Consider the following 12,942-nt stretch of genomic DNA (forward strand, 5'->3'; position numbering starts at 1 on the left):
TTAGGCCTCTTTTTAGGTTACTTCTACTCACAATTTCTTTTAACTTTGAACATCAAAGATACTCTCTAATATGCCATCTTTCACATGCCTTTGGAATGAGACTCATAGGATGTTTCATTTGCAAGATATTAACCTTTAAAGTCATCACTTAGACCTGATTTTTTGTGCCCAACATATATGCCTAACTTGCCCTACCAATCTTGCAATGGTGTGACATGAACTTGAGGCCCCTTTTTCAACTTCTTCCATTCATTATTTCTACCCATGTGTAATACCCCAAAATTTACCCTTCATTTTTCCTGGAAGCATGGGATTATGTTTTACACTTCATTAGCATCATATTAGGTCATACTCATTGCATACTACATTAGTGACATGGAGATCAGGTTTTGATCGATCACTCCTTAACAGAAGGAGCCCACACAAAGCAAGATTGAGAATTGGACTTCATTTTCTAAGTATACAAGTCTCAAGGGTCTCAGGGGGGTCCAAGTATCTTATTATGGTCCTCAGTTCATCAGTGAAGGATTCAAAGCTATCAGAGTGTTCATCTGGATTTAATCAGAAATTAGGGTTTCATGGCTACCTGCAACAGGCAATGTTTGGTTGGAAGTAGAGGAACTTAACCATGTCATGATTGGAGAGGCATCTTGGCCTAGGAAGATTCACAATTGTCTCAGAAAGATCCAATGGCAATCAGTGCAATCAGTTCTTGATCATTTTGCCCTAAAACTAGGGTTTGGTATAAAATCAGTTTATTTCTGATTCCTTGGGTGAAACTCTTTTCCATGGCCCTCCATATATCCACAAGCGTCTACATACAAAAAATTAGCTCTTTATTTGAGCCAGAGGTGCTTTAATTAATCACTGAAATTGGGAATCATACAGTTTGGGAAAAGTCAACTGTGGGGGCAGAAAAGTCAACTCCTGACATTTTGAGAGTGGAATCTCAAAATACATGCCTAGGGGAGCCTACATGTGAAGTTTGATCAAGGTTGGATCATGGATTCATCATTTAATCAGGAATTGGAAAAGTTACTTAATTTGGAAATGGTTGACTTTCCATTTATGGCAAGTTTTCATGATTATTGCACTCACTTTAAGCCCATTTTCCATCAAGATAAAAGCTCCATTTGAAAATTTCTCCAACATGAAAGTTGTTCCTCTTGTTCCGAGCTTTCTAAAAATATAACGTTTGCTCCATTTGGATCAAAATTGAGAAAGTCATGCTTGTCAAAACGTTTTGGCCAGTTTTCTTGCACTTCAAGGCACCAATTGAAAATATTTTCTTCACCACAATTTTACCTTGTCATGTCCTCTTTCACATCCTTTTGGAATTATCTCATTTGGATTCATGGTTTGAGAGATACATTCATTTAAAGTGGGCACCATGACTTGATTTTCTAGGCAGATTTTGGGCCTGGCTGGCCCAATCAGATTTTCTAAGTATGCTGCACAAACCAGTCACGTTTTTTTACCTCTTTTGGCCATACATTGGACATACATTCTGAAATTCTGGTGTAGTCGAAGTTCAAATGTTCTACTCCATATCATGACATCTGATCTAACATTGTTGCAAATACAGCAAGACAGTTATATAAATTATGATCCAGTACTCATATGCACACATTCACAGATGTTACAACATCTGCTAATATACCACCATGGAAAGAAGAACATCCAGTTCTGTCCATCTAGTGCAAACACACAATAGAGATCAAACATAGCCCTTATGTTTATTTATCCTGACCAGTTGTCAACATGATGTCTCAACATTGGTTTGAACATCACATGTCCCAACATTACAGATGAGTGAGCTGTAACATACCAACCAGTCCATCAATATCAGCAGTCAATGATGAATGTCATAACATTCAGACTGCAGGCTATGTGTCATATCTGTTATTCCCTTCATAAACAGACTAAAACCAGACTGAGTTATAACTGACAAAATATAGTGTGCAGAAGGTAAAAACACAAGCAATTGTTAACCCAGTTCGGTGCAACTCACCTACGTCTGGGGGCATACCAAGCCAGGATCCATTATCAGCAGTATTAATTCAGAGTTAAACTCCCCCGTTTACAACTCTTCACTTAATCCCTACCCAATGCAATCTATACCTAGGAACTCCTAGATAGAAACCTCCACTTTCCATTCCTATCACTACAATTACATTGTAATGTTTAAACAACTTGAACTTGCTTCACAGCTTCGTTCAAGAACATAATAACTCTTGCCTACAGGCTTTGAGTCACAAATACTCTCAGTTTTGGAACACTGAGAAACACATGGTAACCTTCCCACAGGTTGGGAGGTTTACCTCACACACACCCCTAAATTTTCATTCTATGAGGCTTACAAAAATTAGGTTAAAATTTGATATTTATAACCTAATCACCCAACTGGATTTGGGCCTTCAGAAATCGCAGCAAACTTCTTCTTTGTTGTTACAAAGCCAGCAGAAAGTTTCTGCTACAATCAAGGTCTTCAATCTTTTAGTTCCTAAAATATCTCCATATTTAGTTCCTAAAATATCTCCATATTTAGTTCCTAAAATATCTCCATATTTAGAAACTGTTTATTTTGATTGAGTCTTCAAGACCTCCACAAATAGCATATGCTGTCAGGAATGAATGTCACAACATTCAATTTGACGTCCAGAACATAGACCATATGCGAAGTCAGTTATTTTCCTGAAAACAGACTGTGCTAAATGATGTACTGTAGCAGACCAATCTGTCTATACTTCAATATCAGCTTACAGTAATAAATGTCAAAACATCCAGTTTGACATTTACACAACGACCTTATGTCAGGTCTGTTATTCTCTTGATAAACAGACTGAGATACATACTGAACTGAAGCAGAAAACCAACCTGCCTATTACTCAGTATATGTTATCGCTGATGAATGTCATAACATCCAGTTTGACATTCAGACAGTAGGCCTTATGCCAGGTCTGTTATTTTCTTGATAAACAGACTGAAAATAAATACTGAGTTATAGCAAAACACCAACTGTTCTATTCCTCAGTATCTGCTGACAGGGATGAATGTCATAACATCCAGTTTGACATTCAATAAATCCTGTATTAGCTAAACCTGCAGTATACTACTCAGAATGTCATGACATCAGCCAAGACATCAGAGTACAGTTAGTTGATCTAACACATAATGCAGTCAATCAAACATCTCCACAGCATGTCACGACATCAGTCGAGACATTAGAGTCCTGTTAGTGTTTTACCATAAAATGCAGCCAATCAAACATCTACACATTCACTTAAGTTTGGCCCAAAATAACAACATTTTACACCTCACTTCACACTTTTATTCTTATGGATAAATCACTTATTAAAAAGCCCATGCGAACACCTAATCCACTCTATTTAAGAAGCTGGAACCCTAACCCTAAAGGAGCATGTTTTTTACCTCTTTTGACCATGCATTGGACATACATTCACTTAAGTTTAGCCCAAAATAACAACATTTTACACCTCACTTCACACTTTTATTCTTATGGATAAATCACTTATTATAAAGCACATGCGAACACCTAATCCACTCTATTTAAGAAGCTGAAACCCTAACCCTAAAGGAGCATTGGAATTTCGTGGCAAGGAGGCAAAGCTTCATCACATATCAAATTCCATTCCACTTCTATTTTCCATTAGGTAATCATCTCTTCCATAACCATGTTTTGATATATTTACGCTTGCTTACCATGTTCATCACCATTAATCCTTCCATTTTCATATTTCTTTTTCTTATTTAAAATATTTTCTTCGTCCATAAAATTACCCAAAAATATTTTTCACTTTTCTTAACGCTTTATTTAATTTTATATAATTTTTATTTTCTTATTTTTTTAATATTAATATTTTATTTTAATTATTTATTCTAAATGGTCCATTTTAACACACTTTTTTTATTGATTTTATTTTTATGGCTTAAAATTATTGTCAGAATTTGATTTTTGGGATGAAGGTTGACCAGTTTCTCATGGTCAACCTGACCTTTTCTTGGAATTTTATTTCACATTTTCAATTTATTTTGGATTTACTTTTGACCTAGTTTGGTTGGTTGACTTTTAATTTGACTTCTGTTTTATTTTAATTAATTCGCGTACCAATTTTCATTATTTTAAAAATATTTTTGCGGGATGATGATGTCCTGACCCCACCTTATTTATTTTAATTTTTCATAATTTTCTTGATTGATTTACTATTTATTCTTGATTTATTTATAACCTAGTCTTATTAATTGACTTTTGGTTTGACCTATGTTTTGTTTTAATTAATTCACGTGTCAATTTTCATTACTTTTAAAATCTTTTTGGGGGATGATGATGTCCTGACCCCGACTTATTTAGTTTAATTTTTCATAATTTTCTTGATTAATTTACTATTTATTCTTGATTTATTTCTAACCTAGTCTTATTAATTGACTTTTGGTTTGACCTATGTTTTGTTTTAATTAATTCAGGTGCCAATTTTCATTATTTTTAAAATCTTTTTGGGGGATGATGATGTCCTGACCCCACCTTATTTAGTTTAATTTTTCATAATTTTCTTAATTAATTTGCTATTTATTTGTTATTTTTTAAATTGACTTGAATTTTCAGTTGACTACTTTATGATCGATGTTTGACTTAGGGATTGCTTATGGCAATTGAAGAGATCTTTTGATCCTCCCTTGTTCATCTCATATGCCATGTATTAGAGGCCTTTTACCTTGATTTTATTTGGTCCTTACCTCATTTCCTGATTAAATTATTCAGTGGACCCTTCGTGTGCATATTTTCATCCGTTTGATTCATCTGTTATCTTTTATACTTGTTTCTCTCATTCATGCTTTCTATTGCTTGATTATTTAACATGTTCATACTACCATGCATTGTTTAAATGCTCCATCATTTGATTCTTAGGTTTGATTATATATTGTTTATTTATCCGATCTGATTGATAACTGTTGCCTACTTGTATGATGTATGAGGCATATATTCTTATTGTTTGTTTGCCATGAACAATCCCCATTCATAACAAATGTACCCGTCTCCCATAAAGTGTATAATATTTATTTCTTTATTTTTTTAGTCACCTGTTAATACAAGAATTAAAACGAACATCCGATAACCATTTCAAAATAAGATCAAAAGCTCGATCCAACATTGAGTAATCATTTTCAAAACTTAACAAAACCAGCACACATTCATCCATCCTCTTGTAAGTCGATTGCCTCAGGCATCGCCATCTACCTGTAAGTCGATTTCCTCCGGCATCGCCATCTACCCTTATCCGTAACTCCTCTCCACGCTCCATCCGTCGACTCTTGTTCCGTTTAGGTAGCACCCATTAGGTAGAACCCTTTGTATGATAACATAGGTAGAATTCCCTTATTCTTTGCATGCTAACATTAGGTAGATGTTCCCCTTTGTAAATCCTAACACATAGGTCCATATTGCATGACAACTCTAGAGCAGAGCTTCCTCACTTTTAGACCTTCCGTGCGTCTCCGATCTTGTGGCATGTCAGTCCGTTCTATTGCAAAGAGGTAACTGCCTAAGACTCGATTCAGCGAGCTGCGACACCTACTGCTAGGACGTTGAACACACCTCCCACCCTCATTTGACACAGCTGGTGTCCCCTTTTGTAAGTCCATGTTCAGATGGCAATCCTTAACCCCTAGTTAGCCGAACTACGATAACTCTGATTCTCATGTTCAGATGAGATACGTAGGCACGAGACGCAATGTCTTGCCGAGTTTAACTAACGACTAACAACTAATCCTTGCTTGCTTTCTCCCTTGCTGCGGTTCTTTTCTCTCGCCCTCGTTGTGATCGAGACCGTCCCTTTCCCTTGCCGTAGTTGCAATCGAGACCCTTCTTCCCGTAGTTAGCCGAACTACGTTTTGCTCTGATTCTCATTCCAGATGAGATACGTAGACATAAGACGCGACGTCTTACCGAGCACACTTCTCTTTAACCCGTAGGTAGACGAGCTACGAAGACTCTGATTCTCATACCCAGATGAGATACGTAGGCAGTGGATGCGACATCCTTGCGAGTCATTTTCTTTTGACCTTCCTTTTAGTAAGTAGTACTTTAGATATACCTACACCCTTTAGACTAGAACAACACTTATGAGAAGGGCTCCCTAGGAGTACCTAGGATGTTTTGGGTGCTTAAAACCTTCCCATTTCATAACCAACCCCCTTACCTAGATCTCTGACATTTTTACTAGTTTTTGATTCGATAAAACTTTTAGGTTTTTGTTCGCTTTCTAACCATTCCTTTGGATAAATAGAAGTGTGGTGGCGACTCGACTTGTATGGTTTACCTTGGATTTAGTCAATATCTCTAATGGTAACGAATACCCCGCTACACCATGCTCAACATGAAACATGCCATACTCCATATTATCTCTCTACTATTTGCATTATCTCCTCAATTGGTGATTTGCTCATCAAGTTATGTTGCCACAAAGTCACCACCTTGAATTGATTCCTTGCTTGCTTCCAGACCAAGCCATGCTGCACAAATGCACCTCCACAACCAATGTTTTGTTTTCCTTATTTGGCCATACATCATATTTTCCATTCACCTAGAATCCTTGCCAAAATAAGAAACATTGGCCTTGTCTCAGCACCTCACGTGCCCTCTTTCCCATTCCTAATACACCTCATTAACTTGCATCACTTGCTCATGGATAAACAAATTATGTTAGAGCCCATTAAGGAATATTTGGCCCACAGTATTTAAAGCAAGAAACCCTAAGCATGAAAGGAGGGCAATGGATTTTCGAGCAAGAAAGGGAGAGGTTCATCAGAGGTCAACTCTTATTTCTCAGCAAGGTCTTGAGGTGAAGCTCTTGAAGCACCAAGGAAGCATAATTTTCTTCTAATCTCTCCACAGTCAAGAAGCAGTAGACTAGACTTCCACTAGGTAACTCTCTTGCTCCATTTCCATAGACATTTTGTTGATACATTTGTTCTCAGTATCATGCTTGTTTCATTACCATGCTAATCATATGCTTATGCTTACTCCTGAAGCCCTCAATACGAGGCATTGTTCATGGTGTTGAGTTTGTGTTGTTGATTTTTTGCTCATGTCCGTGTTCATATCACTATGCCAAATAAGGGAAAAGAGGGCGCTTTTTTTGGCCTATAACAGCGCTTTAAAGCGCCCTCTAATCTGGCGCTGGCATAGGTAAAGACAACGCTTTTTTTCCTGGTGAAAGCGCTCTCTAAAGTGGCTCTTTAAGCCCTTTAAGGGCCACTTTAGAGGGCGCTTTTTAAAGAAAGCGCCCTCTAAAGTGGAAACTTTTAAGGGTTTAGAGGGCGCTTTTACTGGAAAGCGCCCTCTAAAGTGGAAACTTTTAAGGGTTTAGAGGGCACTTTTACTGGAAAGCGCCCTCTAAAGTGGAAATTTAAAGGGTTTAGAGGGCGCTTATTTTGGAAAGCGCCCTCTAAAGTGGGTGGTTATTTAAATTTTTTTTTTAAAAAGCGCTATATTTATTTATTTATTTATTTTAGACAACCTGTATATTGAAGCAGTACACCTAAAACTGTATAATTTGAAGCCCTTTTTCACACATTGCATTCAACAAGCCTTATATACAACAATCCATACATATACAACAATCCACTGATATATAATCGTTTAACTTCTAAAGATTCTAAATATACAACCAATTCATAACTTAAAAAGAAATAAAACTAAGTAGCAAAAGCATCTCTGAGATGTATGTTTTTTTTGCTAGCCGCAGTCTTCTTAGCAACAACCTCTTTTTGTTCAATATCAATAGCATGAGCCTAAAATATCATAAAATTAGTTAGGTGAAGTATAAGATCAAGAATTAACATTTTCTATGCATAAATATTATATAATTGTGTTTATACCTTTTTTTTTATGCAACTGACTCGATTTGCCGTAATAAAAGCCATTTTACCTGTAATAAAGAAAACAATTAAAATCATTTGACCTGTACCTTTTTCACTAAGTTCTCTTTCTTTTCTTGGTTGGAATATGTTCTACATGTCTCTTAACAACACAGACGGTTGGATTGATCCAAATACCCTCATTATGAGCATTTCTAATATATGAATCATTTGATATAATATTCTCATCTTGATCATTTCTGGTAAACGATTCAATCTCAACATCAATATCACCTTGATTTCCAGTGTTTTCATCAATTACTTTGTTGGAAAAAAAAACTATAAACCATTTCGTACTTTTCAGATCATTGACATAGAACACTTGTCTAGCTTGAGAGGCTAGAATAAAAGACTCATCTTTGTATCCCACCCTATTAAGATCCACTTGAAAAAATCCTGACTTATCCATTCGAATGCCGTTATTATTTTCAACCCACTTGCAACCATTTAGGACACTCATTTAACGATGCATACTCATTTTGAAACAAAACGCAATCGTTTGGACATGCATGTATCTTATCATAGCTCATGCCAATAGAGCACAACATCTTTTTGGTCTCATATGTTCGATTGGGAAGAACATTATCCTCAGGAAGCATATCTATCAAAAGGGCTAATAACTCTGTGAAACTTTTATCCGACCATCCATTGCCCGCCTTTAAGTTGTACAACTTTAATACCGCAGACAATCTTGTGAATTTAGTGCAACCATCATACAAAGGTTTCTCTGCATCACTTACCAACCTTTCAAACATTTCGGGACAATCCTTAAGATCTCCTTCAAGTGCTTCTGCCATCTCTTCAACTCGATCACAATCGTATGTATCTGCGCCACTATAGTTTGAGGCATAGGTCGTACTATCCCCCGGTTCAACATTCTCGTTACTTTTCTCACCATGCAAATTCCAACATGTATAACTTCGATCAATTCCATGCCTCATTAGATGCGATGTCAACTGAACTGCGTCAACCCGTTTCCCAAAACAACAACCCAAGCAAGGACATATCATTCTACTGGGGTCTTCGGCGTGCGCAACGTCAAACTTAACGAATTCTGATACCCCATTCTCGTACTCTCTCGACAATCGATTGGAAGACATCCATGTATTATCCATTACTAATTAGAATAAACAAAAAACAATTTTAGAAGAGAAACCAAAAATGGGATGAGACAAAACAATTTCGCTTTATTGAGTTAGTCTCTGTGCAGGGCATTCATGTCTCCAACAACAACCCAAAACCAAAACAATTTTGGTTTATTGAGTAAGTTTCTCAACATTTTCAGATATCTCTGACTTCAATAGCATGAGAATGTATGAACCATGCATTAAGCATTAGTGGTATGCACTAATTTGTAGCATAGTTATATATCATCATATAGTTTTTACAAAAGATAAACATTGACTAGAAAATATATATGTAGAATTGTATAATGGTCTAGCTGAAAGCTAACAGAAGAATAGTCGACTCTAATTTACTCTATCAAATAACATCCATACCTAAACTTCTTAAGTTACTAGCTACGCTATGTATGCTAGAATAAATACACTCATAAGCTGCATAGTGTACCTTTGATTGGTAGAAGGTGTTTTAGATATTGCTGCCTCCTTTTTCTACATCGAGAAACAAATGGAACAGTTGGTGAAATTTAACCCATAATGCCTAGTCTCCATTGCTAGCATTGCAACACAATAATTATTGTTGAGAATACTCAATAAATGTATGAACCAAGAAAAATGAAACCAAAAATGAATAATAGCGAACGTCAGAAGAGAAACCAAGTAATATGAAGATTAGAAAAATACCTATGGTGTCAAAATCGAACAGCTAACAACGAATTAATAGAAGGAGGAAACGTCGTAGATCTAACATAGGTGGAAGGAGAACGCCTTAGAAGTAGCGAAAATCGTAGCAGTGAGAACCCTAACGTGAAAAAGAACGAAAATAACAGAGAGTGAAATAACAAAACACGCAGTATGTTATAATTTTAATGTTTACTAAAGGGGACCTTAGAGGGCGCTTGTGGAAAAAAAGAGCCCTCTAAAGGGGGCCTAAGAGGGCGCTTATGAAAGCGCTCTCTAAGGCTTTCCAAAAGCGCTTTATAAACTGGAAATGCACATGGACTTATAGAGCGCTTTTTTAAAAGCGCCCTCTACGGGTAACCTTAGAGGGCGCTTTCTAAAAAGCGCCCTGTATTGTTGTCCCTCTATGTCCTCCTTATTTTTTCACTTCACCTTAGAGGGCGCTTTATTAAAAAAGCGCCCTCTAAAGTGCGTTGTCTATTCCAGTTGTTCGCTCCTTATTTTTTCGCTTCACTTTAGAGTGCGCTTTTGTAATAAAGCGCCCTCTAAGGTGCGCTGTCTATTCCAGTTTTTGGCGTAGTGTATTGACACATTGCTGTTAACGTTTCTCCATGAATAAGCTACCATTTCACTTAAAAAGGTTACCACGTTAATCATCGCATTTTGTACTTGAGATCTGGGCTTTGTTTCATGTTTTTTGATGCACTATAGTGTTCGTATTTTTGTGTTGAAGTTTAGAGAAGCATGCTGTTTTTTTGCATTTTTTTGCATGAGCATGGCTAGGGTTTGGCTCAAGGAAGAAGACGACCACGTGTTGTCTTGAGAGCCCTTGGATCCATCACCTCTGTTTTAATCTTGTCCATCCGTTTGGTTTTTGTCTTTTAGTGACTTAAATAAAAGTGACTGTCATACCCAAAAATTCGCCCGTTAATTTTGCAAGACATTTTTTAAGGCACCCCAACTTATTGACCTTAAAGGAACCAAGACCCAGCTCACAGATGGCCAAATCCAGAAAATGGCCCAAACTGGCATGCTCGCTAGGCGAGCAACTCCTTCGCCTAGCGAACCCTTCGCTACGCCACTCGCCTAGCGAAGCTTGCGAACACCAGAAAATTCTGGGCTTCATTCTGAGCCCATTAGGTCACAAAAATTATTATAAATAGCAGAGCTTCATTCAGAAAAAGGAGACAGAGGCAGACGGACAGAAACCCTAGCAAAGAAACCCTAACAGAAGCAACACAGCAAACCCTGGAGGCTAACCCAGAGAATTCAGAGCAACCCTAAAGGAAACCCTGAAGGAAACTCATCTGCACCAAGGTTACCTCCACCCAACTCAATCCGACTTGCCAATTCAAGGTTGCAATTTAATTGCAAACAGGTTTGCATTACTATTACCGCTTTATGTTCTTAATTTGCATATGGCATTATGGTTGAATTTATAAAAATATCTTAAGTTTTGCATGTGAATTTAAGTATGTATGAATATCTTGGATGTTTAACCATGTAATCTCTGTAACGGATGCCATAGGGTGTGAAGCTTGCTGAAATTGTACTGTTATCAAAACCAGAACCCGCAGCCGCTCGCTAGCACATCGCTAAGCGAGCATGTAGCGAGTATTCGCTAAGCCTTCGCTAGGCGAGGCAGGAGCGAACGTGACAGTCGCTGACTTTTCTGTTCTGATTTTTGCTCATCTGACATGTTTTATCATAGCCATGCATTGTTTACCTGATCCTATTACTGTTGTGATTTCTTTTGTGGTGTAATTCTCGATTGCACCCTAATTTGGTATTCTGACCTGTCTGCTGAATTTTGTAAGGGTTCACATACTCCCAGAGAAGGTAGCTTGCTAGGTATTCCACTTTATTTGTGGGATACCCTTGTGGAGATTCATCCTAATTACCTAATTGATTTTAATGTGGAGATTCATCCTAATTACTTAATTGATTTTAATGTGGACCTAATTACCTAATTGATTATAATGTGGGGATTCACCCTAATTGCCTAATTGATTGTAAAATATTGCCTTTGAATATATGATCTTGGACCTCTCTTTGTTGCCTTACGGTATTACGGTATTACGGTCATGACCCGCGAATGTGGGGATACACTTAGCAAAGACCCTTCGATTAAATCATCATGTCCCTATAAAATAAATCATAGTCCCTCGGATGTTGCCTTCGAATATATGATTTTGTCCCTCAATGCCCCTTCGGTGTAGCCTACGGTTAAATGATGATCGTCCCTTCGAATGCTAAGGTATCCTTACAAAGGTTGCCTTCAATGACGAATCGATGACCCTACGATGACCCTTTTACATCCAAAGGATAAGACTACTTACTTCTCAATAGTAAGGACAATTTTACCCTCATAAGGATAGGAAATGCCCATAAAGACCTTGGGTAGGTATAACTCTTAATTGCTGGCTCACAACCTAAAACATTTTTCATACCTCACACTTTGCAAACACTAGAAAATCACCACTTGGTATACATTCGTACTAGAATCATTGCCAAGTTATATTTTTTCTAAACCGCTTTCAAAATTAAACGAGATAAATACTTTGTATACATTCGTACAAGAATCATTACAAAGTTAAACTCTCTTTTCAAAACATTTTTAAGCAATTCACAAACACTTTTTTTCAGACCAACATAAGTGATCAAGCAATTAAGAGCCCATGGATAACCATGGATACAAAGGGTGCTAACACCTTCCCTTTGTATAATGTACCTCCCGAACCCAAAAATCTAATTAAGGTCTTTCCTGTTCTTTTCCACCTTTCCTTATGGGATAAAAGAAAAGTCGGTGGCGACTCTTGCTATCCGCGACATTTGCTTTCCAAAGCAAAACACATAAAGTTAGTTCACCGTATGACAGAACTGGTGACTCTGCTGGGGACAACAAAGAGAGGTTTCCTTAAAAAAAAATAAAAAAAAATAGATCACTTATTCCAAATTGTCTGATTTACTTTTAAGGGATTGCTTGGGTATTTTATGCTTGAGTGAAAGGTCCTACACCCGGATCTAGTGCACCTTAGGTAAGTAGCAAAAGATCATCGCGAATATCCGGCGTATACTGGAATGGTCAAAATGATGGCTACGGTTAATGTGACACTTTGGAGGTCCTGATGTTCCTCATGTTTACTTGAGGAAAAATTTGGCTTCTGCGTGGTGTCATCAAAGCATTAACCAGACCTTTAGA

This window comes from Lathyrus oleraceus, chromosome 6 (genome assembly GCF_024323335.1).
Source record: "Lathyrus oleraceus cultivar Zhongwan6 chromosome 6, CAAS_Psat_ZW6_1.0, whole genome shotgun sequence".
Taxonomy (NCBI): Eukaryota; Viridiplantae; Streptophyta; class Magnoliopsida; order Fabales; family Fabaceae; genus Lathyrus; species Lathyrus oleraceus.